Source organism: Etheostoma cragini, chromosome 14 (genome assembly GCF_013103735.1).
Source record: "Etheostoma cragini isolate CJK2018 chromosome 14, CSU_Ecrag_1.0, whole genome shotgun sequence".
Lineage (NCBI taxonomy): Eukaryota > Metazoa > Chordata > Actinopteri > Perciformes > Percidae > Etheostoma > Etheostoma cragini.
Window position 1 is genome coordinate 2,553,585 of NC_048420.1, and position 27,899 is coordinate 2,581,483.

General features: G+C 41.7%; 1 long non-coding RNA gene across 1 annotated transcript in view; it reads left to right on the plus strand.

The window, feature by feature from the left end:
* Nucleotides 1-27,899, plus strand: part of LOC117957038 — a 99,035-nt gene that overhangs the window by 16,030 nt on the left and 55,106 nt on the right. The window contains exons 2-3 of the long non-coding RNA XR_004659428.1: nt 12,998-13,122; nt 26,949-26,998. This is a non-coding gene — a long non-coding RNA (uncharacterized LOC117957038). The remainder of the gene's footprint in view (nt 1-12,997; nt 13,123-26,948; nt 26,999-27,899) is intronic.

Genomic DNA, 27,899 nt, shown 5'->3' on the forward strand with positions numbered 1-27,899 from the left:
CTCTCTCTCTCTCTCTCTGTCTCTCTCCTTGCATTCCTGTACTGAGTGGAAGGCAAGGACCCCTTCACGCTGCAGGAATTCTGCTGTGTTTGTGTGTCAAACTGTGGGAGTGTAAGAATAAGAAACTCTGTTCTTTTCTAATTGCACCCTGAGTGTTGAAAGTGGTCTGTGAGAGCTGTGTCACTAAATATAACAATGGACAGTAAAAGGCAGGAAGCTGCAAATATGTTGGGGTTTTGCATTGTCTATGTGTGTGTGTGTGTGTGTGTGTGTGTGTGTGTGTGTGTGTGTGTGTGTGTGTGTGTGTGTGAGTGTTGTGCTCAATTGCTTCTACAGCTGCAAGCCCCTTACAGCCCCAGTGTAATCAGTACACTTCAGCTGCACAGTTCTCCCACTCAGTGGACTAAAGCCATTTTGTCTTGCCATTCTCCTTACTGACGTCTCAATTTAGAGTAAAAGCACACTGGAATACATAACCACTATGTTTATGACACATAAACTACAGATTACATTTATTATTAATGGAATAAATTATTATGGATAGCCCTTAAAGTAAACCACTTTCAATAAAACACATTTGGGTTTTTTACAAAGGTGCACATGAAAGTTGTACTGTAGTGTACAGATAGTACATGTTGGAGTTGTGATTAGTAGTTGTATAGTGAAGTAGGATTAGTATTAGTTTGTATAGTGGCGGTAGGAGTAGTATTAGTAGTTGTAATAGTAGTCTTAGGAGTCAAGGAAGGTTGTAGCGATAGTAGTACTTCTATAACTCAAGACCACTATGAGTTATAGCAGTTGTTGTAGTAGCAGAAGAAGTAATAACTGTACTAGTACTTATGTTTTAGTAGTAGTAGGTTGGGCTGTGCAGTTAATTGAACTTTTGATTGCTTTGATTTTGGCTCCTAACAACTAAAAAAACAATGTAATTGAGAAAGGATTATTTCGTATTTCCTTTGTTGTATTTAATTGAATTTTTCTGAATCCAGAACGCAACAAATGCTGAAGATGACTCATGTTCACTCCTTTGAGAATACATTCTTAAAGTTAGATAACATATAAGGTAGGAATTTGGGGTAAACAAGCAGGACTAATCTTGAAAACCTATTTTTGTTTTAGTGTGCCAGAGAAGAGTTCACAGACTAGATGTTAACCTGACAAATCTGCAACATCTGAATCAATCCCATAGTAATCTGAACTCTTCTAATTGTACAATCAATGATGCCCAAAAGAACATCTACTCAATTTTATTAGATTTCTTCAGGGAATAGCACACTACTACTAGCAGTACCAGCATAGAACAGTAGTTTTATTTTGAAAATCTAAAAGATTGGGGAAAGAAGCCACCATGTCACTGCCCACTTTCTGGTTCTGGACGTGATTTACTCATTTAATATCTGCATTGATATTTCAATGAATGCTCATATAAGGAGATTCAAGCCTAGAACCATGCCAACCAGCAAATAAATCGGACCATAAAACATTGGATTCAGTGCCACATAAACGATCTTAGTCTTGAATGGTAGCAGCGTGCGAGTTTGCGGTTAAACTCCACCAATCAAAGACATTGCTGTTATGCCTAATATCGGGCGTAGTGTAGTAGTTCTCCATACAATCGCAAATAAAATACAATTTTCTTCAAACAAGTTTGATTTCATACGGACTTGTGGCTTGTAGGATAATCAAAGTCCTTATGGAAAACAATAAATGGGATTTTGTTCTTTTAGAACCACACTGTTGAACTTTATACTGTACTGCAAATACTAGCAGTGATGGTACAGTAAGTGGTGGTGATGGTAGGTGTTGTTGTATTGCTTATAATAATAGTAGATAGATAGATAGATAGATAGATAGATAGATAGATAGATAGATAGATACGACCATGCATGCAACTGTGTGCAATGCTCCATAGATCCTAATAAAATATGAACTATGACTATGACATAATAACCTATATACTGACTTACTGAATAAGAAAAAGAACAATATACAACAGGGAATAAATTATAAAATGTAAGATGTAGATGTTATGACCACAGCCCAGATTGTGTAGGAGTAGCAGTAGTAGTTATGGTAGTTGCAGCTGTAGTGGCAGCAGTAGTAGTTCAAGAAGTAGTAGTATAGGAGTATTACTTTTGTTTTCAGTGGGTAGCTTTTTCCACCTCTCTTGTAATCAAATTCATGGAAAACATTGAATAAAGTACTGGGCATTGGCAGCTTCAGATCCCGAACTATCAGTATCAACCTTCAAAGAGCGTTGTCCTGTGAGTCTCAGTGAATCATTGTCCAAGCTTCGCCTGACTTCCTGTTTATACACCACCACCACCACCGCCACAGCATTAACTGCACCCTATTTCTTTTTTGTTTCATTACAGGGTTAGGTAGCGCCCCAGAGATCCCTCCGTTTCTTCTACTTTGCTCACTTCTGCCTATGCTTCAGTGATTGATATTAAATCTGTTCTGTTTGATTAATAATTAAAGGTGCAGTGCCTAGTGTTCCCAGACTAGACTGAGCGTTATGAATTATAGATTGTTATTCCTGCTGGTCTGATCAAAGAATAACAACAACAGCCCTTGCCGGGTTGGAGCACTACCAGTACTGACGCTCTCTACTCGCTGGATAACACAAGATTTTCATTTCATCTCTCTAATACTGATCCTCGATCAGGGGTTTCGCTGCTTGGAGTAATGGTCCAACTTTCTGTTATGGGAAGAGAGAGAACCTAGAGAGAGGAAGAGAGAGGCATAACAAACGCAGGTCTTCGGCCAGATGGATTCGAACCCTACCGCGTTGATGCCAGTGTTGGCCAGCATGTGCAAAAGACAAGCTTGTTTTCATTACACTTCACCACAACAAATTGAGTGCTGTCACGCTATGGCGAGGTACACTCTCAGTGATCAAAGTCAGAACACACACAGGAAGACAAATGAACACATGCTCATGGTCTTTTCTTCTATTTGCATGTGAATGCACCCCTCCCAGTTGGGCCTCCTACAGTATAGTTACACTCGTTTTTGAACGAATACTTTTAACCCTCCTGTTTTCCTTGGGTCAAATTGACCCGTTTTCCTATATCAATGGTTTTTCCACTACCTAAAATAACATTATTAATTCCACACAATGCTTTTTGGCCTGTACAAATCTCTACTTTCATTACTTTTGGGGTGTCTTATTCAATTTTATAGCATTTGAAAAACAAATTCCATTTTTTTTTAAATAGAATTGTGTAAAAATTGACATATTTCACTCTGGGATTATCCATCAACATACTTTCCTTTAATTTTCGTCTAAATAATTCCTCATTTCCGGTTTTCTAACTCAAACATGACAAATAATTTCCTATAAAGAAGGTTTAATGAGCATAAATTCCAAAAATAACTATAAAGTTAATAGTGTTGCGATGTCAAAAAAGGTGACAAACTTTGAAAAAAAGCCCCAAACGTGGTGATAAAAAGGGACTAAAAACGGAAGAAAATGTGAAAAATATCGATGAAAAAGCCTCAACAAAAGTGTTGATTTTCCATTTTGACGGGAAGACAACACAAGGGACAACACTGATACCTCTCTTAAATCTGTCAGTTAAATATGAAGCTACAACCGCAGCCAGTTAGCTTAGTTTAGCTTAGCACAAAGACTGGAAACAGGCCGCTCTGCACAGGCTGCTGTGAGTCAATCGGTTAACATGTAACTCTTGGCTTTGCGAGCTGCTATGTTCTCAGGTCCAAACGATAGAAGGGGTCGTTGCCAATGACTCTCAAAACTACCTATGTGACCGGTTGTGAGCATGTCTTTTTGTACATTGAAGTTAAGTATGTTACGTAAATTAACTTATATCCATTAAAATGAGTCACGCCGTCTTTGGGTTTCACACAGGAACACACACAGCGGTCTACTGTGTTTGTTTGACCCATCCATCCCGCCCCCCCGACCTCCGCCCTACATGGACTGCTGTGTCCCCCTTCATTCTACGTCAACATGCTTCGTCCTTTTGCGCCTGTCATAACTACTACGGCCACTAGAGGTCACCGCCTAAAAATAAATATCATTAAGCTGCTCGAGCCAGATGACCTAAACGGACGTTTTTTGTGTTTTTTTAGGATTGGGGTGTGTGTGTGTGTGGGGGGGGGGGGGGGGGGGGGGGGGGCATTCTGAATTTAATAGACCACACTGGCTGTCAGTTTGACAATGTTTTTGTTCAAATGAATACATTTCAGCAGAAAGTGATGTTTGATGACGGCCCAATTTGTTCTGTCTCCTTCATTATCTGATATTTCTCCAGAAAGACATTCACCCACACAGGGAAATTCTGTGATAACACAAACATTGAAAGAAAGCCCCTTTTCATATTGAAGAAATCCTCTCACATGGTTTTGCATGCATTTAATATTCACAATGGACATTTTTTTAGAAGGAGGTCAGCTTTGTACAGTTTGTCTCTCTCATCATCCTTTTACATTTCCACATTTTGCTTGGTTGAAATCACAACTCACTTTGGTAAATGGATAAAAAAAAGCTTTTTTTTAAACTTTTGCTGTGAAGAGTGTGTAATGTACCAAGGACAGTTGTGTTGTGCCTTTCTTCAGTATATACCCGCTTACACTACAAGTAGAAGAGCTAGTATCAAGGCTACCAAAAATTAGCTGACCTCTATGGCTGTCTCAGCTGGATAAGAAAATGTCACATGACCGTCCTGTAAAACCACAATGTATCATTTTTACACGTCTGTTGTTGAACTGTTCAAACAAGCGACACACATTGTGTTACTAGGATTTGTGTTAACTGGACAGATCCAGCCAAGCAGCTTCTGATTATATTTAACACATAAATATGAGAGTTGCATCAATCTTGTCATCTTGTCGTCTAATTTGGCCTAATTCCCCAAATGTCAAAGTGTTCCTAAAAATTAGAATTTTATTTTATCTTGATGCAATGTCACGTCCCTCCCTAGCTTAGAGACCACATAACAAAACTTGAAAAATAAGCAGAAGGGAAAAACAAGCCATGGTGGCCTCATTGTGACACCATTGTTTTACACTCGAGTAGCATTGTGTGTGTGCGTATGTGTGTGTGTGTACGTCTGTGTGTGTATGTGTGTGTGCAAAGCCCAGACAGGAGCAGTCAAAACAGGAAAAACCCACCAACCAGCTGCCCTTGTCTATCCCTCCCACTCACCTCTTACAGAGTGCATATATGTGCGCACAGCGTGTGTCTGTGTGTGTGCGCGCCATTAACACCTGGCAGTCTCTGTCTTAGCCAGTCACTAATAGAGAGGCTGAATGGGGTAAAGCTGCTTGTAGTGAGGAGAACATTGTGCAGCGACAATGATAGCGCATTGCACTGTGGGAAATGGGACTCTCTTTTCAGAGCCTATTCATTCATACAGGAAATCTACAGAAATGCTCACATTTTAGCTCCCCTATGCAGCCATTACACATTTCCTTTGTTCACACACTGTAGCAGAAGTTTAGTTTCATTGGGTATAGGCATGTAGAGCAAGGTGATGTATCACCACCTACTATGGCTAATTTAATAAGTTCATTCTGAATTCAGGGCTTGTATATTTATATCCACACTGTCTTTTGGCACATTTTCAGTTTCACGTGGCAGCTCTCCAGATCTGATGCCTTGTTTTCAACTGTTGCCAAAACCTCCAAAACCACCTTCCTCTTTTCTAATTCTAATTTTCACTCCCTCTCTTCTCAGTTACACCCAACACACACACACAGACACACACACGTACGTGCACACCGACCCATGCTGAGCCTCAGCTGAGGTAATTAGATACAGTCTGTCTAACTGTCAGACATCGACTGGTACCAGACACCAGACTCCAACCTCATTGGCTAATCCTCCCGACGCTGCTACCCGTTCCGATTGGCTGTGGCCTCCGACGCTGCTCTGACTCTGACCCAGTAAACTCGCACATGAACCAAGTCCCCCGTTTTTCCATTGGCTGTCTCCGAGACACATGACTGGTGCTCACAGACGCTTTCTGGCTCCGCCGCTCCCAGAGGAGGTTACAGTTATCCTCCTTATAGACAAAAACAACACCATTCCTCACCTCCTTCTCTCTCTCCTCATCTATCTATCTCCCTATGTTTAGGCTGTTATGCTGCGTTGTTATGTTTCTGTCTTTGTCCCTCTGAAGATTGGGAAGCCACTCCAAAAGCTCTGGATGCCCGGGTCAAACTGAATTACCTCCCCTTCCACTGTTTAACAGCTGGAGTTGACTTTCAAATCTACGCTGGGGTGAAATAATCCCAAAGGATGTCAATTATCTAGCTATTTACCCTTATACAGTATTCTTTTTTAAAATGGGAACACTGATTGTTTTACTTACATTTCCATCCACATTCCCCAACTCACACCCCCCACCCCCCGTCAGCCGGTGGCCAGCGAGCAGGATAGGCCCACTCATGGAGCCATAAATATTTATCCAGCTCACTCATCTGGCTCATACTGCTCAGCACCACTGCGATGAGGCAGGATCGGTTTCACACAACTGTTTTATTGTCATATCCTGTCGCTGACTGGTGAACACACTGCTGCTGCTCCCAGGCTTTTCAAATCAGGAAGGATGTTTGAATTTCTCCTTTATTTTTATTTAACCCTGACCTTATTTCCACATTTCTCATGTTGTTGTGCCACATGAACCTGCATGGGGGCATTGTACCGGTTACAAAGGATGACTTGTAATCAATCAATTTTCAAAAAAAAACAGGAAAATGCAAAAATATCCCGAATATGGGTGCTTCCATCTTGTGCTGGTGATGTTATTTAGAGCCAGAGTCTGCGCAGTGGGGATGGTTGGAGCGGGGTTATCTGGTTCCCATCATGCACCCGCCGAACTCAATTGGGAGTCAATCACAGCTGTCAATCATATCACGCCCCCTTTTCATAGAATCATATAACTAATTAAAACCAAACTCACCAGAAAATAAACACAATAACTACCTACCTTTCTTTGATTTGTACTTTGATATGTATCAGTTTGGCCAATGCCATGTGTATATTATATATATATATATATATATATCCCATGGAGGGGCAGGGGGAGGGGTTTATGACCTATACTGTATCTGATACTAGGGGACAATCAAGACGTTTTTGTGTCACTTTTGTGGGTTTGACATGTCGCCCATTTTTATATAAAGGACAAACACAACACTTTGCACTTGAAGGACTGCTTTCAATGTAATTGTACATGCACAATGACAATAAAGACATTTTCAAAATCTACTTTGCAGCAGCCATCCGATGTAATAAACTAGCTTACACTCTGATTGAAAGGTAGTTAGAAGACATCTTAAATCTACATAACCATACAGTGCTACAACGTACTCAAGTTGACAGCACGTCTCCTAGCAATGCCAGCCCTGGTTTTTAAAAACAGTTTTTTCCTCTTTGGAAAAATATCCACAAGAGTCCTTGCACAAAAAGTGAAAAAAGTTTAGTTTTATGGTGCTATGGACACTTGAAGAGGATGCTAGTTGTCCTGCAGGAAGGCCTTAGTTTGAAAAACCATTATAGTACATGTCAGAAGAAAAATCTACATAATCTAAGTAAATATAGTTAAAAAAGAATGCATACGTATCACCTCCCTGCAGTTGGAGATGCAAGTATACACTGGGATGCATGAGGGTCAATCGACCTCACGTCCCCCTCATATCCTCGCCAACAATGAGAGGACATTTGATCTGCAAGTCCCATTGACACGTACAAAGCACAAAGCATCATGGTACACAGAGCTTAACCAAGCAAAAAGATCCCAGATAGAAAGCCATTCAGCATTCTATATCTCCGTGTTCACATGTTTGATCGGGCTTTGTGTTTGCTCATATGAAGTGTCACTGTATACGGGGTCTATGTACACACACTCAATTATGTCCTCTCAATGAGCCCTTACTAGAGCTGTGGAGCCAGCAGACTAGTGGTGTGTGTAATCCAGAGCGCCTGGGCATTAAGGCTGGTCACTCATGCTTGTGCACACGTTTGGTAGCATGGCAAATGGTCTGATCAAAGGGTTTTTTTCAAGTCAATTTATATAACAAAGAATAGTTGAGCGCGCATGTTCTTTTTTTAAGCAATGCCATGTTCGGCAGATTCACACCCAGTAGCTTCCTGGTGCATTTGTTGTCTGGCAGCAGCTCACACATCAAATGTGGGGGGGTAAATGCCTTGCTCAAGGACACAGAAGTGTGTGGTGAGAGGATGAAGCAGGGTTTCATATTAGCTTCCCCTTCCTGACAAGGTTTCCCCAGCTGGTGTGGGATTTAAATCAACAGCTGATCATAAGGTCAAAACACCTTGGAGGAAAGTAAAAGGCCAGTTTTAAAGTGCATACTGAATCAGAAATTTATTTTTTTTGCCAAGAAACCAATATATATTTGCTGTTTTTGTTAAAATTGTAATGACCAAATTTGATTTCAGTACAATTTCATAGCCAATATGACTTCATGGTGCCAACTGACAATGTTAATATTGTAAATTAATGTTGAAGGACACTAAAAATATGTTGTTATGTCCCTTTAACACCAATGGCCGTTGATACATTGATCTTTTGCTATCTCATTTAAGCACTCTTTCCTGTGTGTGTACCATGATTTAAATCAGGGGTTATAGTACAATGTGAGTTTTTATAGTTGGCTTATTTGCCATCACCACATCAGGAAATGTGCGCTCCTTGCCGACAACATTGCAAAAATATAATCACAAAACCTCACAACTCTGTAGTAGTTTAACACAAAAAAAGTGAATATTCAACTTTCAGTTTCATTTTCTTTTTATCTCAATTGCTTTTGTTAGTTATGACGGTGCATTTATTTCCCATGATGGACATGTAATAATTTATTTTACATTCCAATTTGATCAATATGAGCTCTCTACATGACAACACTGATATGATGTACCAAAGGCAAAAACCCAATATCATCCTTTCAGTGTTTACACCCAAATAAGCAGAAAATTCCTAGATGTATATGAGTCACATACATGAATGTGGCAACGACAAACATGTCATCCTCTATATGTGATGAAATCCCCTTCTAGGCCAATTGGCAACCGATATGCCACCTTGACTTGACCTGTAGTTGTATAGGGTCAGTTAACATGAAGAGGAAAGGGCTGGATTGTCTTGCTGAAATGCATCATAGTCTAAGTTTCAGATATCACATGACAGACGGATGAAAAAGCAAATGAAGAGAAAAGACAAACACTGTAGAAGTGATTTACTGTCTTACCCCCACCTAATTCAATTAGTCAGGAACGCTATCATAGTAGTTCCGTTTCTCAGTGTGGCTGTTTTCCCAACACAATCACCTGGGAAAGTATATTAACCTTATCAGTGGTGTACCATGCTTTTAAAAGACAGTAGGAGATATTTCAAAATTGCAATTTTCAGTTGTTGATTTACCATGTCAAGGAAGGTCAAATACGCAAGGGATTAACGCAAAACATGTTGATGCATACACATGTTGTGTATTGAGAGGTAGTGTTGCTTAGAAGGGTCTTTGTTGCTTGGGGTCATGGACAAGCTTGACTCCTTTTGGCTGTCGGACGGGCAAAGCCACGGTCAGTAAGTTTGTTAACCATTTATTAGAAGGAATTGGACACTCAATTAACTTTTTCCTGTTGGGTGTGTATATATCTGTGTTGTTAATGTGTACTAAAAGCAGCGGTTATTCCCCAAATTACCAAGATCTGTCACTGCTTCAATGAAATCCAAGATAAGTCTTTCTATCTTTATTTTTTTCATTCTACATTTGTTTTTTCCCCGCCTCCGTCTGCTTTTTCTTGTTGTTAGAATATAACAAAGGCACTCATGTCCTAAACCCTTCGCTTTGCACTTTGTGCATGCTTGTAACTTGTTTTGGAAATCTGAGTTCATTCTACAGCTGTGCACCATCAGCTAAATAACTACATGTAAACGGATATGAATAAATGAGAAACAGAAAATCCCTGAATGCTTTTCATTGGTCCGGTCTGTAGCATAAGCTGTTTTGGGATACTTTGTGCTGAAAGATGAAGCAAACATCCACAACTCCTCACTGACACCTTGGGGTTAATCTATCTCTCTCTCTCACACACACACACACACACACAATGAGAGTTTAGTGCAGATTAGGCTATTAGAGATGAGCATCAGCAGTATTCCAAAGCGGATTCAGGATTTTTTTCCAGACTAAAGAAGGAAATGGGCTAATCTCTGCCCGGACACCTACAATATGTCTGTCAGTTGAGGATTTACACCTAGAGGCCTGTCTGGGCATATGCTCTGTAAGGTGAGGAGCATGTGCACTGAACGGATGTGTGTGTGGGGGTGGTCTTTTTTAACTACTGTATATACATGGGGTCCAAAAACAGAGAGTCCAGTATACTTGTGGGGTTCCGGCGGCTTTGTGGGGCCAAACCACTGGACCCCACAACTTTAAAGGCTGTTTGAGGGTTAAGACTTGGTTTTAGGATTAAGGTTAGAATTAGGCTAGGGTTATGGTGGGGGTAAGGGTTAAGGTTAGGCATTCAGCTGTGATGGTTAAGGTTAGGATAAGGGGCTAGGGAAGGCATTATGTCAATGACGAGTCCCCACAAAGATAGTGCCACACACTTTGTGTGTGTGTGTTCTCATTTAACTATTTGTGGGGTCCAAAACCAAGGAGTCCAGTATACTTGAGGGCTCAGGACAGCTTTGTGGAGCCAAAATGCTGGATCCCGCAACTTTAAAAGGCTGTTTGAGGGTTAAAACTTGATTTAGGATTAGGGTTAGACTTAGGTTATGATTAGGGTGAGGTTAAGGGTTAAGGTCAGGCATTTAGTTGTGAGGGTTAAGGTTAGGGAAAGGGGCTAGTGAATGCATAATGTCAATGACGAGTCCCCATAAAGAAAGTGAGACGCACTACGTGTGTGCGTGCGTGTGTGTGTGTGTGTGTGCTTGTCGCGCAGCTTGAGGGTGTGACTGCCAGTTTTTTTGCTGGAACCATGACCGCTTCTTTACCAGCAACTGGGCTGATGATTAAGTGACACATGTGCTCATTAACTTCCCTCCATTGTCCATCCAGTAAAATGAGCCACAAGCAGAGAGCGGGAATGCATGCACTGGGGGTATTTATTGACAGTGAATGATTAAGCCTGTGTGTGTCCACTTCTTTCCTTGCTTGATCATCCTATCCTTTTCCTCTTTGCTTTCTTCTCTTTTTTTCCCTGTCCTTTCTTTTCTGTTCATTTGCTTTCCTGCTCTTCCTTGGCCAATTACTTACTCTCATGCTTTCCTTCCCTCTCTCCTTTCCACTAATTCCCTGTGTATCCTACCTTCTCTACCATTTTCTCTCTTTCCCTCTCTTTTCCGTCCTCTACTCCTGTCTCCTTTCCTATTTGTTCCTTTCCTCTTCTCCCATCCTCTGTCCTCCTTTTCTCTACTGTCCTTTCCACTCATTATTTTTCTTTCTTCTTTTGAATGTCTTCTCTCCATGCTTTACCTTACTTGTCCTGCTCCACTTCAGTTTCCTTATTTACGTCATGCCCCTTCCTTCCCTCTTACCATTTATCTTTCCTTTCCTTTTTCTCCCCTCCCCTTCCCTCCCCTCTCCTGTCCTGTCCTGTCCTGCCCTGCTCTCTCCTCTGCTCTTCTCTAATTTCCTCCCCTCTCCTGTCCTTCTTGTAATAGCTCATGGAGGCATGCCTGAGTCCCGGCCACCCTCATTAACCTTATCATTAAGCTGACCCCCAGCTGGACGGCGCTGCCCTCACACTGCTGTGGCTTGGAGGAGTTGTGTCAATACATACACACTCTGCCATTAAGCTGGAAAAGCGAGAGCCGGGAGGGAGGTAGGCAGAGCCGGTGGATGCACAGTAAATTTATATAACAGCTGAGGCGGGGAGGGAGGAGAGTGTGAGAGCGACGAATGAATGATACATCCAGGTTGATCTGAACTTTCCATGTACTCCATTCCTTTTGATGTGCTTTGAGTGTGTGCATTATGAAAGCCGGTGGTGATTAGCCACCGTGTCTATGTCACCACAGTATGAATAAGACCCCAAGGGAGCAAAGATGTCTAGACTTATTCAGAGAGGAAGCTTTATTATCTACTGTACAGAAACTATAAAGAGGCTCGTATTCACTTTGCAATCCATCGGCTCCAGTGGCCTGACGTAACAGTCCAATAGCAGGAGTCAAATCCCAATCAAGTCATCACACACTGAGGGCAGAGTGAATACAGAGCGAGAGATAATGTTTCTGTATATTGCCTCCACATTATCGGTTAACCTTTTTAATATGAGTACAGTGAGTATGAATGCACTGCTGTGAAGTTCATTTGAAGCACAAGGAAATGGCTTTTATGATTACATTGAATTTCAGATGTCAGTGTAATTTCGACATACAAAATGAGAAGCGTTTATGTTTGATTGCATTTAAATAATAAGAACTTCATTTCTTCACTACATACATACAGATTCATTTACAAACCAAACAGCTACACCGAAGGTGTTCGTTCTTTGATTTGAAACAGAATCACCGCATAGCATGCTGTGTTTGTCACAATGGCAGATGGTGGAAGTAAGTAAAAGCCTGATGAAAAATGGCGTCCTCATTTTCTTCATTAAAATTAATTGGATTATTTTGGTCGCCTAAAATGTCTTGTTCAGCGTTTGGTTGTACTAACACTCTAAGGAGCCGGTTATTCTTTTATTCAGGTACGTAAGCCAACATTTTATTTTACGCCATGTGTGTTTAAATAACCTCATTTGTTCTGATTGTACCATGGTATTACAACTTCAGTGAAAGGACTGCATGGCTGGATCTGAATATACCATCTAATGGATCCTGTTAAATGTCAAATATGCCATATTTAATCCTGTTTTTCCACACTCAGCAGTGATGGTATGATAGATAACAAAATAAGACTTCCACTACTAGACTTATTGCTATGTATTATGACAGTGGTGGTAATACGTGGCTGTGAAAACACACATAAATGTGTTTGCTTTTCTTCATACTTGCAGTGAGCAGCTATTTAAAGAAGTGTTGCTTCCATCGTAATGATATCGGAGAGATTTCGCTGTGCTTCGCACATTGTCATGGAGATGGAGGAGCGACTGAATCACACCAAATCCTCATCTTCAACAAGGTGAGAACTTGTCACCATTGAGCTAAAACACTCAATGAGTAAGGAGCAAATTAGTCTACGGATTTCTGAATGACATCACTGTTTTCTGGACAATTTTTCCTCTTTGCTGTCTTTTAAGTCAGGTCAAGAGGACGGAACTGTGGGACAAATATCAGTACACATGTACAGGGAAATGTATCAAATGTAGATGGACATGTAAATGAATCCACAATGTTTTCAGATTGGCTCTTTGTCTTTGTGTTTTGAGCTCCTATAGGTGATTCTTGCCCCGGGCATAACAATCATTCAACGTGTTAATGGGTCGCACACTGAGCTCGTTAGCTATGCACAGCCCTAATTTACATACAAATTCAATTAACTTTCACTGCAACAAAAAAAAAAGGAGAAAAAAAAAAGAAGAAAACAAATCTTTCGTGGGATGTCGCCTCTTCCCGCATTTTATCTTCATCTTAGTCACAGTGAGTGGAGGAGAATATCAATGTTGTGGTGACTTTCTCTGTTTTGGGCTTGTTGATGAATGCTTTACGGGGTTTTTGTGCCAGGTGAGTTCAGAGAGCAGCCAGACATCCTTGTGCAGGGTGAATGAGGATGTTTTTCACACATTATAACGGAGACGGTCAGGTATTTGTACTCTGCTATTACTAGTACCCTGATGGTTGCGGTTTTAGAAGGCCATTGTGGGAAGACAGTATGGGTTCCTAGAATTAAACAATCCTCCCCATGTTGATTGAAAGCCAATTTTCAAAGTGGTGTGTAGTCAGAATGTTCAATAGCTGTGGCCTAGCAGGAATACCCTTCATCTCCCATCATGTATTCTATGGGCAATGCTCTTATCATGGGAATTGGTAATTAGTGGCAAGCATTGTGTCAGAGGACAGAGCGCTGAATGCCAACGACATTAAAGGGCTGATGAGATAAGAGGAGTGTGTGCTTGTGTGTTTGTGCCCGCGGATATGTGTGTGTGCTCTCGGATTCTTGCACCAGGGACAACGGTTAGACGCCTCGGCCATGGCAATGCATGACTTCAATTTGCATGTTTGCATATTTGACAATTAACCAAATTGATTTCCTGCGTGTGTCGTGCGGCAGCATCGGATGTCTGTTTTCCCAAGGATTTTCAACAGCGCGCCCATCCCCATATCAAACAGGTCCAATAATGGCAGTGTCTCATTTGCATACCATTAATTAGACATTCATATTAAATGGCTAATTAGCATATATAGCGTTCTGTGTTTTGTCAGGGTAAAAGCTATGGAAGCAATAACTTTCCCTTTCATATCACTTGTTTTTGCTATCTATGCAAATGTGAGTAGTTTGTGGTGGTTTTAATCAGTTAGTGAGCATGTTTGTGAGCAAAAAGAGAGATGTTCAACACACCTTTTACAGTAAACAGCTGAGAAGAAAATCAGTCTTGCAGGCATGGCGAAAGAGAGAGAGAGAGATAGAGAAACACCGTAATGATTGTTTTTATTTCCGCCACAGAAAATAATAGACTAATGATGCTTTTAAAAATTTTTGCAGTCGACATTTTCTTTGAAGATAATGAAGCTCCACAGATAGGTGCAACTGCAGCCCAACTGATCTCTTATTACCATCACTGTTGTTAGGTTTTACCCAGGAATGTACTGCAAGATAAACCCACACGAACCACATGTTAATGTGCAGAAGTTTTGCAATTTACATAAGAATAAGAGCCAGCAAGGACAAAGCAAACAATAATGACTGTGGTTTTTGAGTGTGTTGTTGAATTTTTCTTAATTTTCTTAGCATTTTTTAAAATTTTCTTTGCAAGCGGCACTACAAAATGAATCTCTTTTAGACTACTGTTGGTTGCTGCTGCTAGCATGTCACTTACGTTACAATACATTTCATGTAGCTGACACTTTTATCCAATGCAGCTTACACTTCCATTAGCTGAACTTACAGCAGTTAGCATGCTAACACGTTTGCTGACTGCTTTCTAACTGTCAGTTAGAAAACAGTTAGCTAGCTCATATACGCAGGTAAAATAAGTTATTATAGATACTGTATATATTTATGGTATAGTAGTAGACTTTCCCGCGCAGAAATTTGAGTGAATATAATGACCTCTTCTGGTCACTTATAGCAGTTAGCATGCTAACACGTTTGCTGACGGTTTTCTTACTGTCAGTTAGAAAACAGTTAGCTAGCTCATATACGCAGGTAAAAGAAGTTATAACAGATACTGCATATATTTATGGTATAGTAGTAGACTTTCCCGCGCAGAAATTTGAGTGAATATAATGACCTCTTCTGAAGAGTCCATCATGGTTTTGTAATGTCCTCCTTGGCTACTAGCAACTGCGTGGAGTAGGGGTGGGGGTTGTGTGCGACCACCGCAGGCTTGTAACAGGAGGTTGTGCCGATAGTTTTTTTATTTTTTTTCCACTAGAACTACACACTATGGCTTCAAAGATGATCATGGCCCTGATTGTGAAGGTCAGGGATTAGGAGCGTTTATGCACCACGATATCAGCTGTGAAGCAAGTTCTGCTGTAGGGAGAAATAAAAAATAGCAGGGGTTAGCAATGGAAAAGAAGTGCAGTATAACTAACGAAAGACAGAGAGAAAGAGGTGGGAGGGATGGGAACGGAAAGAAGGATGAGGTAAGCCCTGTGGGAGAGGCCTGCGTCGACTTGCTAAAACCCCTCCAACCACCTCCTCCTCCTCACTTCTTTCCTCCATCACTTCTCTTTCCAGGGCGAGACGACGGGAGGAGAGATTAAATGAGAGGAGCGAACATAAAGGGGGAAAGAGTGACATCACCGGTGACATCGGGGTGGAAGAGAGGTCGGAGGTTGAACAGATGATACTTTGTTTTTCGCAGTTCAGGACAGGAATTTATCGGAGGTGAAGGTCTTCGGAGATGTAGACGCTCTGCTTTGTTTGCTTTGACCCGTGCTCGTGGGTGTCCTCGGGGCAGCCTATCGGGTGCTTCCCCAGGGGTGAGGCGATTTGAGATTACCTTTGGCTCCCCCCGCCCTCTTGTTACCCCCCCCCCCCTTTTCTTTGCTTTGACTGAGCCTAAACACACTCGGGCTGGCTTTTGTCCCATGGCGTGTGTTTTTTTGGGATGGAGACGGCCCGTCTGTAAACTGTGTCTGACCCTGTGTGCCTGGAGGGCTCTCCCCATACAAACTCACACACACACACACGCACACACACACACACAAACACACACACACACACACACACACACACACACACACACACACAAAAACTCTCCCTTAGTGGGGTACACACTGTTTACAGCATGATGTGTTTCTCACTGAAAGGCCTCTTTGATTGGAGAGTGTGCTTCATCATCTCATGCGATGCTCGCAGAAGGTTATGGCGTATGATCAAGAGCAGTCGCTGTTCACACTGCATAAGCTTTTGATTCACTTCACAACTGGCAACGACTCTACTCTGCAACATACGTGCTCGGCTTTGAAACATCATTTTTACAAACAAGGAAACTATGCAGATAAGGTCATTCATGTAGATGTCTAATCATCTCTAATGAAAGAATGTGTGAATGAGCAACATAAGAGCGCAACAGCACTTTGCTTTTTAATATTTAATTTTTGGAATGCACTGTATCCAAAATAACACACAATGCGGTAGTTGTGTTGTGTTGGCTCAAGCTAATCACTATGTTTGTTAATAGTCTCCTTAGAGGAAGGCACATTTTCTCCCAGTCCCTAATGTAATAAAAGGCTTTTAGCAACTCCTTCAAATGCATCAGGACTGTGCATTTCCCTATTTCCTCTCTATCTCATTCATTTCCATATTTAATTAGCTTGGCTCATTAAACAGCATGCATGCAGGAATGTATGCAGGAATAATTTTATGCAATGTTATTGACACAAATTGTCCATAATATTCTTGTGTGAGTTGTGACAGAACATGTAGGCCTTGTTGATTAGTTCACTCTAATACACATGGCACTTGATTTGTGTGTCTATCAATGTGTATGTGTGCCGTGTGTACCCTTGAGTGCTCAAGTCTGTGTGCAAATGTATATGGTATTGTGCGTGTGTGTGTCCAAGTGTGTCCAAGTGTGTCCAAGTGTGCCAATCTATCCGTCAGTTCTAAACCATGTTAAAGAGTGAAATTGCCCATCAGCTCTAGTAAAAGCATGGCTGACAACCTGCAATCATGGTCATGAGAGAAAACAAATCTTTGTCACATGTGGGCAGACACACACACACATACACACACACACTCCTGGTCAGGGCAAAAAGATTGGGTGGCCAGAGACAACAGGTAATACAAAAATACAAATCTGGATCCTTCTGGGTTTCCTCTCTTTGAGTCTTTTTGCCACGGGGAAAGCTAACACGTTCCATTCAGATTCACGAGAGAACAACTTTGTCTTAATTGTCTCACTTGTCTTCATGCTGCAGTCTCCTTATACATTTCATGAAATTAATGAGGTATTCTTTCTCCCACTCAGACATATACTGTGTACATGTATATATGTATATATATGCATTTACAGTTTTTATACGAGATCCTCTCAATCACACATTTGAAAGGAACTAGGTGATTTTTAATCATGCACCATGGTGAGACACGCATGAATAACTCTGACATTTACAATTAGCTGTTGTCAGCAGTCAAAGGCAGTAGTGCAATTTACTAGGTACACATTACTGACATAAATGGAAGTGAAAACAATTGGATATGTTGTTTGAAAGTGGCGTGATAGCGAATTGTATTTGACCCTGTTCGAGTGAGCTCGCTCTCGATAGGTGAACACCCTTTATTCAAAACAGATAATTGTTTTCGTAAAAATGTTGTTCACGCTGCAGGCCCTGAAACGTTTCGGGAGAGCCGACGTTGATTAACCTTGTCATAGTGCTTGACATCTCATGACCACGCAGCTCTCCCAATCGGAGCGCTTCCCTGCATCGAATGGCGCTCTTTTACTCCCCCTGCGTGCCAGGGATAAGTGTTAAATTAGTGTTTTTCTTTATCACTATTTTCGCTGTGACAGATGCATTCAAAGTGGAGACACTTCGTTTGAGCGCCGTGAGAGACGAGAGAGAGGGTTACAGCCGTTTCTGAGCCCGAACTTTTGAGGAAGTGCTAGTTAGAGACTCGGGAGGTTGAGTTGGAAAAGAGGGGAAGAGCAGTTTGGGGTTGCAGGGGGAGGTCGGCCTCTTTGGTCTCTTTGGTCTCCTTGCTGTGGTTTCCCCACATTTGGCTGGCAGACAAGTGTATTGTGCATGAGTTCTCTCTGATGTGGTGGTGTGATGATGAGTAAGCACACATATGATGGAGTGGGTATGTGTGTGGTATCCAGAGCTCTGCCTGACACATGGCCATAAGGAAATTGAGAGGCGTAATCCACGAGGGAGTTTGGAATATATGTTACACAGCGTTTAACAGGCCCAACTTTTCCCCCCCTTTCTAATTAGAGGACAAGCTGCGGGTTCTGCCAGTTACGTAACCTCTGAAGACTTCCTGGTGGAGGAGTGATACGTTCAACATGACACATCTGGGTAAATTATTCATAGATTTGGTGCACGTTCAAGGAAATAGTGGAGGATGAACTCACCTTCTCCGTTCTTCTTATCTGTGTGAAATCCTTTCCAAGACAGACACCCATGATGTGTATCACTGGTTATAGCCCTCTCCCGATCTCCAACATGGGCCCTTTCACATGTTCAGCACAGCCCGAAAACTTTGCACGGACCCAAGCCCAGGGGAATTGTGAAAAATTACAGCTCAGCCAGAACACGGCAGGTTAAGTTGGGCCCAATTGGAGAGAGAATCAAGGCTCAAAGTTATTAGGATTCACCCATCAGGGTACCATGGCTACCTGAACAAAATGTCACAGAAGCCCATCCAATAACCCTAAAGCTACACTGCTTTTTATTACATGTTTTGACACTTTTATCCAAAGCGAACTACAATAGCTATATATGTTAGAGGTTGCGCGCCCCTGGTACAACTAGGAGTTAAGTGCCTTGCTCAGGGACACTCTGGTTGATGTATCACAGTGGGGATCAAACCTGGATTTCCCGCACCAAAGGCACGTGTCACGTCCGCTACGCCGTCACTACTCTGGTGTTGGTGTGGCAAAATGACCTTTAACATTTGCACAACTGGCCAGGTGTACATCATCTGGGACATTTCGAAAATCGACACTGTGTGTCATATTTCGAACTTGAAGTATCCAGCTGTGCCACGACCCCCACCCACCTGGCACACCCAGAAGATTAAAACAAACAGTCAGGGTTAATTGCACAAAGTCCAGCTCAGATGGTGTGTTTGTTCAGTCGGAGGTTTGGAGTAGCTTTGATTGAGGCAAAGCGTTTGAGTGGGTTCAGGCTGTGTGTCATTGAGGTGGGCCTGTGTTCATCATCATCAGCTGAAAATGACGCCAGCACCGCCGCTGTTATCGCAACCTCTCTCTGTGGGTGGTTTTGCTCTGTGTGTGTGTGTGTGTGTGTGTGTGTGTGTGTGTGTGGGTGTGTGTGTGTGTTCTTTCAGAAGTGGGATTCAATAGTGCTACTGCCCTTGATCCCGCTCACTCTCCGGCTCTATTTCTTTTTTTTCTTTCTCTCTCCCATTGCTTTTTCTCCCCCCCCCAGTGTCAACGTCTGTAACTCCCACAGAACTCCCAAGCCGCCGAGATTCAGAGGAAGTCCTTCCTGGGATTAATACACACACACACACACACACACACACACACACACGGAGACACAGGCACATACACAAACTTCCTCGTCAGATTTAACCCCACTCATTCGTCCTCCCACAGACATCCTGTTTGTCTCCCGCAGCTCCCCTGCTCCCTCGGAGGAACATTAGCCAGGGAGGCACGGCGTAAACAGAAGAGGAGTTACCGAGAAGAAGGGAAGCACTAAATACTCCTAAAAAATAATATCTTGGGCTCACACCATAAATCCTCTGTCACCTTGCTGTTGCGTTTTTTCTTTCTAGATTTAGGACTTGTTGACGCTGTGGATCTAAATTCAGTGACAATCAGTTGAAACAGGACCTGGGACCTCGCCAATCATATTACCACGACTTTTTTCGAGCAGTGCTCCTGGAATGAGAGAAACCTTGTTGATTTTTTCTGTAATCAGTTTCCATTATGCCTCTCCGCGGCGGTAGGCATCAGCTCTCGGTCCTGTCTTCTCATCCGTAGAGCGGTCTATCCAATCCATTTTACCCATCTGCCAATCTCCATCATTTCGATCTTGGTTTATCCGCTCTTCCCTCTCCTCTCTGTCTCCCTTCACTCCATCCGTGGCTAATCAATTACATCTTCTAATGATTGTTGTTTCGCTCTATGAAGAAAAGTGTGGTGCGGATTGGCATTTTCTGAAGCCATATATGTGTGTGTATGTGTTAGTAACTATCACCTCCCCATCTTCTCCATATAGCCTCATCTTATATTCTGTAGCTTCTGTATGTTCACAAAGAAATTAAAGCCATGAGAAGATTGTCAAGTCAAATGAGTTCACATGGAAAAATACCTCTGGGTCGCTGTGTTAATAAAGACTCGCATTTCATTGTTTTTATCTGAATGAATGAACATTTCTTTGCGTGGGATCTCTTCCCACATTGATTAGTTACAGTTTTTTTTGCAGCTCAGTTTGTCATAGCAAATATTTTAGTGGAAAATAATATCAAGTAATCTGAACTACCAATTTGGTTCTGGTTAGGTTGCTTCTCTCTGTCTTTAAAATGTTCTATTATGAAATAGCCAGTAAAATAAAGGCCTTTTAAAAGAAGAGTGCCTTGGATTTCTATACTTAATTGAATTCCCAACCCCAAAAGAGCACCTTCAAACACCTGACTGAACTTCCTGAGCACCCTGGACTTTTTTTACCATATTCTACTGCAGTAGCTGGGATTTCTAACCATAGGATAGTGCCTTTTGTAATAGGTGAACCCATTCATGGGCAGTACCAGGAGTTACCTCAAAGTGACACATTTACGGAACAGTATTATAGATTCCCTGGCCTGCTCCAGTCTGTCTTCAGCCAAGCTATTATTTTGTATTGAGAATATTGACTTTGGGTTAGGATAGAAATCTGAGTAATTGCTGTAAGCTAAAAAGAAAGAACGTGAGAAAACTCTGAAATTACTGGGAGGCTCTAAGAACTTCCCCATCCCTCCAGCCCCTCCACCAAACTGTCCCAGACCCGTATGTCCACTGAACACAGATGGATTCTAACTCCTGGTATAAAGTCTGAGCTTGTTTACCTGGGTTGGAAACTGTTATGTCAGTGTTGAATTTCAAAATTCACAGCAAAACATTGATTAAAAAAGTCACTTAGTAATACATTAAACCGTAAGTAGATAGGCTTCTTACTAGATAGATAGATAGACAGATAAATAGATAGATAGATATTTGTTGATCCCAATAAAATGGGAAATTACAGTGTTACAGCAGCAGAATCGAAATAGGAATAAAATACAAGAACAAATCTTACTACCAGTGTGATCAGTATTAGGTCTTTGCTCTGCCATTGGCTCAGGACCCCATCAATCAATCAGGGTTTCCCTCTCGTGCTTCTACATAGATAAGGGTTAGTATCTTGTTTTAGTCAGTGTCCGCCCTGCTTTCCATTCCATTCTTTTTAGTCATTTCACAACTTTGTCCACAGAAAGTTAGTCTACTTTATTTTTGTGCACAGCAAAGATTGAGGTTCTTACATAACAGGCTAATGAAGAATGGCCCTTTACAAAGACACCTGTGAGTCTTATTTGCCATACATAACTCTGTTACACTTGCAATGACATTAACGGTGCAGCCATAGAAGGCTAGTTTATTGGAATTGCAGGTATTGCTGACAATATTAAAGAAAACTGGCAAAAGATGTGTCTTTCATACTGCTATCTGTCCTTACCACACACACTGCATGCTGCAAGGATACCATTGGAAAATATAAAACATCTCTTCATGTAACAGTTATAGTGCCCTTGAAATCGTAAAGGGCCATTCTGAGACAAATTAGCAGTTGTAGTCGCTACGCTGGAACCCCCACTGTGCCAGTCAGCGGCGCTCCCCTCTGATTTAAGATCATGAGCCTTCAGTGTTCAGCCACATCCACATGACAACTCTTTCCATTCACATGTTTTATGGAATCATCACTGTCGCCACCCAGAGAATGAGCACAGCGATATTAAGGACAAATGCCACTGTTGAATGGCCCTGCGAAACAATGCTTTTGAATATTTCATCACTCTGGGAAAAAAAAGCAATATTAAAGCCGGGGGGGTGGGGGATGGCATCCATTTCCTAAAACTGCGTGGGTGTTGCAGTGCTGTACCTTACAGGGAGGTACCGAGATTAGCAGTCGGCACTGAAGCGCTGCTGTGGCTGATGGGTTGTTTGTGTTGCAGGGTGCAGTTTCCTCAGCGCAGCGAGGTCTGGTTGCCAGAGGGGCCGTGGAGCGCGCTGGCTGTGGCCTCTGCTGACTGGCTTTCTACACAGCGTCTGTGGAGGCAGAGATAAGCAGCGACACACACATTGTACACACACTGTTGACGTCTGACATCGCGGGTGGATTTTGCGTGTTTGCGCGAGAGTGTAGGGTTTTTGGGTTCGTCTGTTTTTAAGAGCTAGGGGGGCATCTGGGTGAGGTTCCGACGAGATACTCCGAGGCCAAAAGTTCAGAGAAAGACGGAGAGAGAGAGAAGGAGAGAGGAGCAAGTAACAGCTTGGGTGGATGAAAACAAAAGTAAGGGGATGAAAAACACGTGGGATGACAGTGAAAATGCCTCGCCGTCGGTTATTTTCCGTTTACTCCCATTGCATTTTCACAGGCTCTGGTCACAGAAAACAAATCACTATATTTATTATTAATCCAAACATCATCCTTCCTCCCACTGGGTCGACCGGCCCTCAAAGCCGTGCGACCCTCCCTTGCCTCGGAGTCCAGCCTCCCTGCAAGGCAGCTCAGGTAATGGCCTGTGAAATGACTGGGCTTTTGTTGGTCGGGAGGCTCGCTGGAGGACCGGGTAGCTTATTTATGGAGCTTCTGTGGTCTTTCTCCTGGCCTTGACACCTATAAAAACACAGGGAAGGTTAGCCTGCTAAAACAAACAATGATGTGAGCCCGGGCCGTCTGAAATAGAATATGCAACTCTGCAGCTCGAACCGCTATAAAAAGAGCTGCAGTCTATCTTTAGTTGGGAGGGAGATTAGATTTAGAGTTGCGGTGTGAATGCTGTTTCAGATCTAGTGATGACTTCAAGACTTAATAAGATAGTATTAGAGTTTAGACTTCGTTGACCTGAACTATAGTTGGTATTCAACCTCCTACTCTTTACAGTGGGTTTGTTCATTTTCTCATACAATGACGCAATGTAGTCAAACCTCTTATAATCTGTGGAAATATCTTGGAAATCAATCAAGCACAGTTGGGAAATGTGCTTCTTATTTTTATGATTTACATTCTGATTTTTTTAATTTAAATCTCTCCCTTGCTACCATGGCCCAGAACACATCAAAATCAGGTTGTATTTGGAAGAGACCAAGTGTCAGTGAAATAGGTGTTGGCAGGCAACTTCCATATGTTAAACCTGGACAGGTTTCAACACATGTATAGTACAGCAGCACACGGACGCCAGCGGTAGGAGCTACGGCGGATCGCCATAATGGATATACAAGGAGCTCTTGTTAGTGTCTGGTTTTCGCTGAGCAGAGCTGAGCACACAGCAGACAGGACTGGAGAGCAGCCCAGTCCTGGAGATGGCAAACGTGGTTAAACTGATAAAACTGTCATTGCCGTGTTGGAGGCAGCTGGTGAGGTGCAAGGGCGAGAGAGAAAGAGCACAAGTAAAATATGAGTGAGAGCACATCCTGTCAGAGTTGCTGGCTTGTAGGACTTTCGACCAATATCCTGGGCCGATACTGGTCAGTCATGGTTCTGATATTAGAGAATACTGTTAGACCAAACCTGGAGAATGTATTTCAATTTCATGTATTGACCAAAAAAACTATCCTATCCTAGAAATTACATATAAGAACATGCTGTTCTTAATTTGAACCATCAGTATGACTACCATTATTACTCACCAAGATAACTGCCAATATTTGAAAAATGTGGCAACATCTCTAAAGCAAAAGCAGTCAATTAGCCAGGTTTTAAACAAAGAACTTATTTGGAAGAGAAAATGAACAAATGGTGAAAATATAAACCAAAGTTTACTTTTCTCTTACAGCTTATAGACAGACTTCCTGGTTAAACTTTGACCCAATAGATTTGCTAGCTAGCTCTGCCACATGCTAGCGCCATTTGGTATTTGGGTGGTTTTAATCACCTGGCTAAACGCTATTTTGTTAAGCAATGTCATTTTTTCTTCAAGATCTATTATGTTGATGATTACAATGCTATAACAGATAGAAATGATTCTCTCTTTATTGCCAAACTTTAATTAATCCATGTCATTTAGGATCAAGGGGGTCTCACTATTTCCGCATGCTAATGTAGCACTGAAGTTGCTAACATTAGCTTGTTGAGATTCCTCACCTTGACTATTTCAATTGTTATGCTAATCCAGGACTTTGTTTTTTATTGGCCTTCCTATCTCAATTAACCTGTTGAACAAAGATGTGATCTATATTATATCTCCGGATGTTATTAAAGTTTGAGTCCCCGAGTTTTAGCCTACCCTGTCGTTAGCTCAATTTGAATAAAAATGATGGACCTGCTCAATCAACTCCATGCATTTCATTAGTTTTAATGAAGCATTTTCTTTCTTCATGATCTGATGCGCTTTCACAGGTTTTTCAACTCTGTGATGAATGATGAAGGAGCCACTGAAAATACCTTTTAGCTATCAGCAGTTTACGTCAAAAAATATCAGTATCGGCCTTGAGAACCCATAAAGGTCAAACCCTAGCAGAGTTAGCTCCTGTAAAATCAAACATGCTGTTCTGCCGTGCTGAGAGTGGAAAAGGGGAACAGTGTGAGGGAGGGAAGCGGAGGGCTTGGAAGGTGTTATGTTGCAGCGTGGTGCCAGGGGAGCTGTGAGGCTTGGCAAAGAGGTGTGTGCTCACATCCCCAGTTTCCCTACTGCTGCTGGAGAAAGGGGTGGGATGGAAAGACAGTAGGCGGGGAGGCTACGGAGACATATGCCATGGACAATTTATCTTTCTATCACTCTCCGGCGTTAATCAAAAGCTAAATGTGGGAGCTTGGTTGCAGAGAAATAGCCCCTTAGGTTCGTGGTGTCATTACGTGTGCATATCTAAAAAACCTTAAAAATTTTCATACCAGGTCTGTCCCTCTGGTTTGGACACTGCAGCTGACCACATGTGGCTGCAGGGTATGAGTATGTAACGCCACGTCCATACGTACCAAAATCTTTTTCCCCGTCTTCCCTGGCATCGTTTCAAGATGATATGAAGATATGCACGTCCAAACTGATACATTTTTAAATGACTCAACACGCTACTTCACATTCCAGGCCTATAGGTGGCGCTGTTTCTGCTACAGAAATTCATCAAAAAATGGCGAAGAAGAGGAAGAGCATATGCGTAAAGCTTTCACGCTGCATACAAACAGACAGTATATTTTGTCCTAGTAACCCTAATTCAATATCAATTAAATTTTATTTACATGTGCATGTAATATACATTTGCGCCAAATCACAACAACAGTTATCTCACAGCGGTTCTCATAAAAGAGCAGGTCTAGACGGTTCTTTGTGATTTTAAAATTCCCAATAGGCACAATATCTTCTCCAGCAGGAACACAAGGATGCAGTCTGCCATTGTTGTTGTTATGAGACGTCGTTGCGGGGTAAGAGGTCGAAGACTGGCGGTCAAGATCAAGAAGATCACCCTGAGACCAGGTTTCAGAAAAGTGCGTCTTCAGGCAGGATTGGTTTGGACAATCGACCAAAACAATGTGCCTTTGCTACAAAAAGCGTTTCCATGTGTGTAAGATGTAAGATTAGCAGTTGGTTGCAAACCACCACACCATAGTTCAGACACTGAAATGACTCATTCTAAGTGTCTCTTCTTATGTTTTTGCCACTACTTTATTTTGCCAAATACACAAGGTTAACGTAAATGCCACTAGTTTAATGCCACTAGCGACTTTTGTTCCAGTCCAGGAAGTGCAATGTTTTATTCCGACACACAAATCAAACTGGAGGGCGGGGTTCGCATTGCGGTCCCACCTGGTGTACCCTTGGAACCGTTCGGCCATCAACCTGATGATCATTTAGCCTCTGGGTGGATATCAAAGACAAGACTTTGTCTTCTGGGTCATTTTTTTTACAACACAAGTCAATACTTTTTGTAAATGTCTTAGTTCTCAACAGCATTTTAGTTAATCTCTTTAAACAGATAATGGCATATAAATGCAAGTAAATAAAAGGTAAATCATCACTAGATGATTGCATGGATAGAGTTTCGAGATTGCATTTCGGCCAATGTGTTCCGCCTCTTCTGCACACGCAAACCAAAGTCCGCTCAAACGTGATTGGCAAATACTACTCGGACAACAATCAAAAACTTCCGATTCCAAAATCTCGTTCCATTGCATTCATGTGCATATATCTCTTTAAATCGAGATTACATTTGTGGTAAGGTTAAGGCAACAACGGTGTTTAGATTAAGGTTATATAAATTAGGGGACAAAAAGTAGTTCCGGTTAAATATTAGAAAACTAAACATATCCTGTATTTTTGATTTTTTTTCTGTGTTTTAACAACACCTCTATCTATTTCTAATCTTAAACCCTTTCTTTTGGGACTTTGTGGTAGCAGAAACATACTGTGAACTGACATATTCACCTTTCCGTTTATGGTTTCTTATGTATTATTTGCTTTTCTTTCTATAGATGCAGTGCTCCATTGGCTGTCCTTTGGAGTTTCTTGGCACCTGAGTAACGTAAGTCCAACATTCTCTCTTTATTTTTGTCCTTCTGAGGACAATATGCTTTTTAGCTGATAACTTTAGTTAGTTGGTTGGTTAGTTGATAACTTCTCCCATTGTTGCTTGGCAGATAGTGTACAGTGGACTTTTCAAGCTGTATTTTGAAAACAGCTGCCTGCTCTCTTTGGAAAAGATGCTCATGAGAGCGGTGATATTTTTATGGTTGCGGGCCATAAAACTTAAACAGTTAGCAGAAAGATGTTGAAACACTATGCAGAGCTGAGGGAAATTTTGGTTATGATTATGTCGGTTCATTACTACAGTTAAGTGACCTCCTTCACATTAAACACACTCACATTAGCCAGTGTTATTTGATTAAACCCTTTTAACCAAGTGCTTAAACATAACCGTTAAAACCATAAATTGTTTCCTTTGATGATGGGAAAACATTAAATATGTTGTCAGTGAACATTTTCAACTTTGCAAACATTTTCTAATTAGGACATTTAAAAAGAAATCATCATTCGGGGTGTATTATATTTCTCGATAGATAGGCAAGGGACAAGATTGTTCATGCAAAAGTACACAGTGCACACTGCAACAAATATATCATTTCGAGCATCATATTCAGCTCTAAAAATACATTTTTCTTAGCCTTTTGAGCTTGAAGAGAGAAATTAGGTCAGAACTGCAGATGAGATGAGCGATTGTTGTTGAAGGTTGTATGGAAGCCTGTTGTTTGTCTGAATCAGCCGTCGCAAAACTTGAAAGAAGTGAAACCTGTCAAAGTGTGATACTACCGGGCTTATGCTGTTGATTTAATGTGTGAAATAATGTAGGATTCCTCATCTCCAATGCACCGACTCTCTTTTGAACAGATTTCGTTGCCATTTATTAACCAGGACAGGTGCAGGTG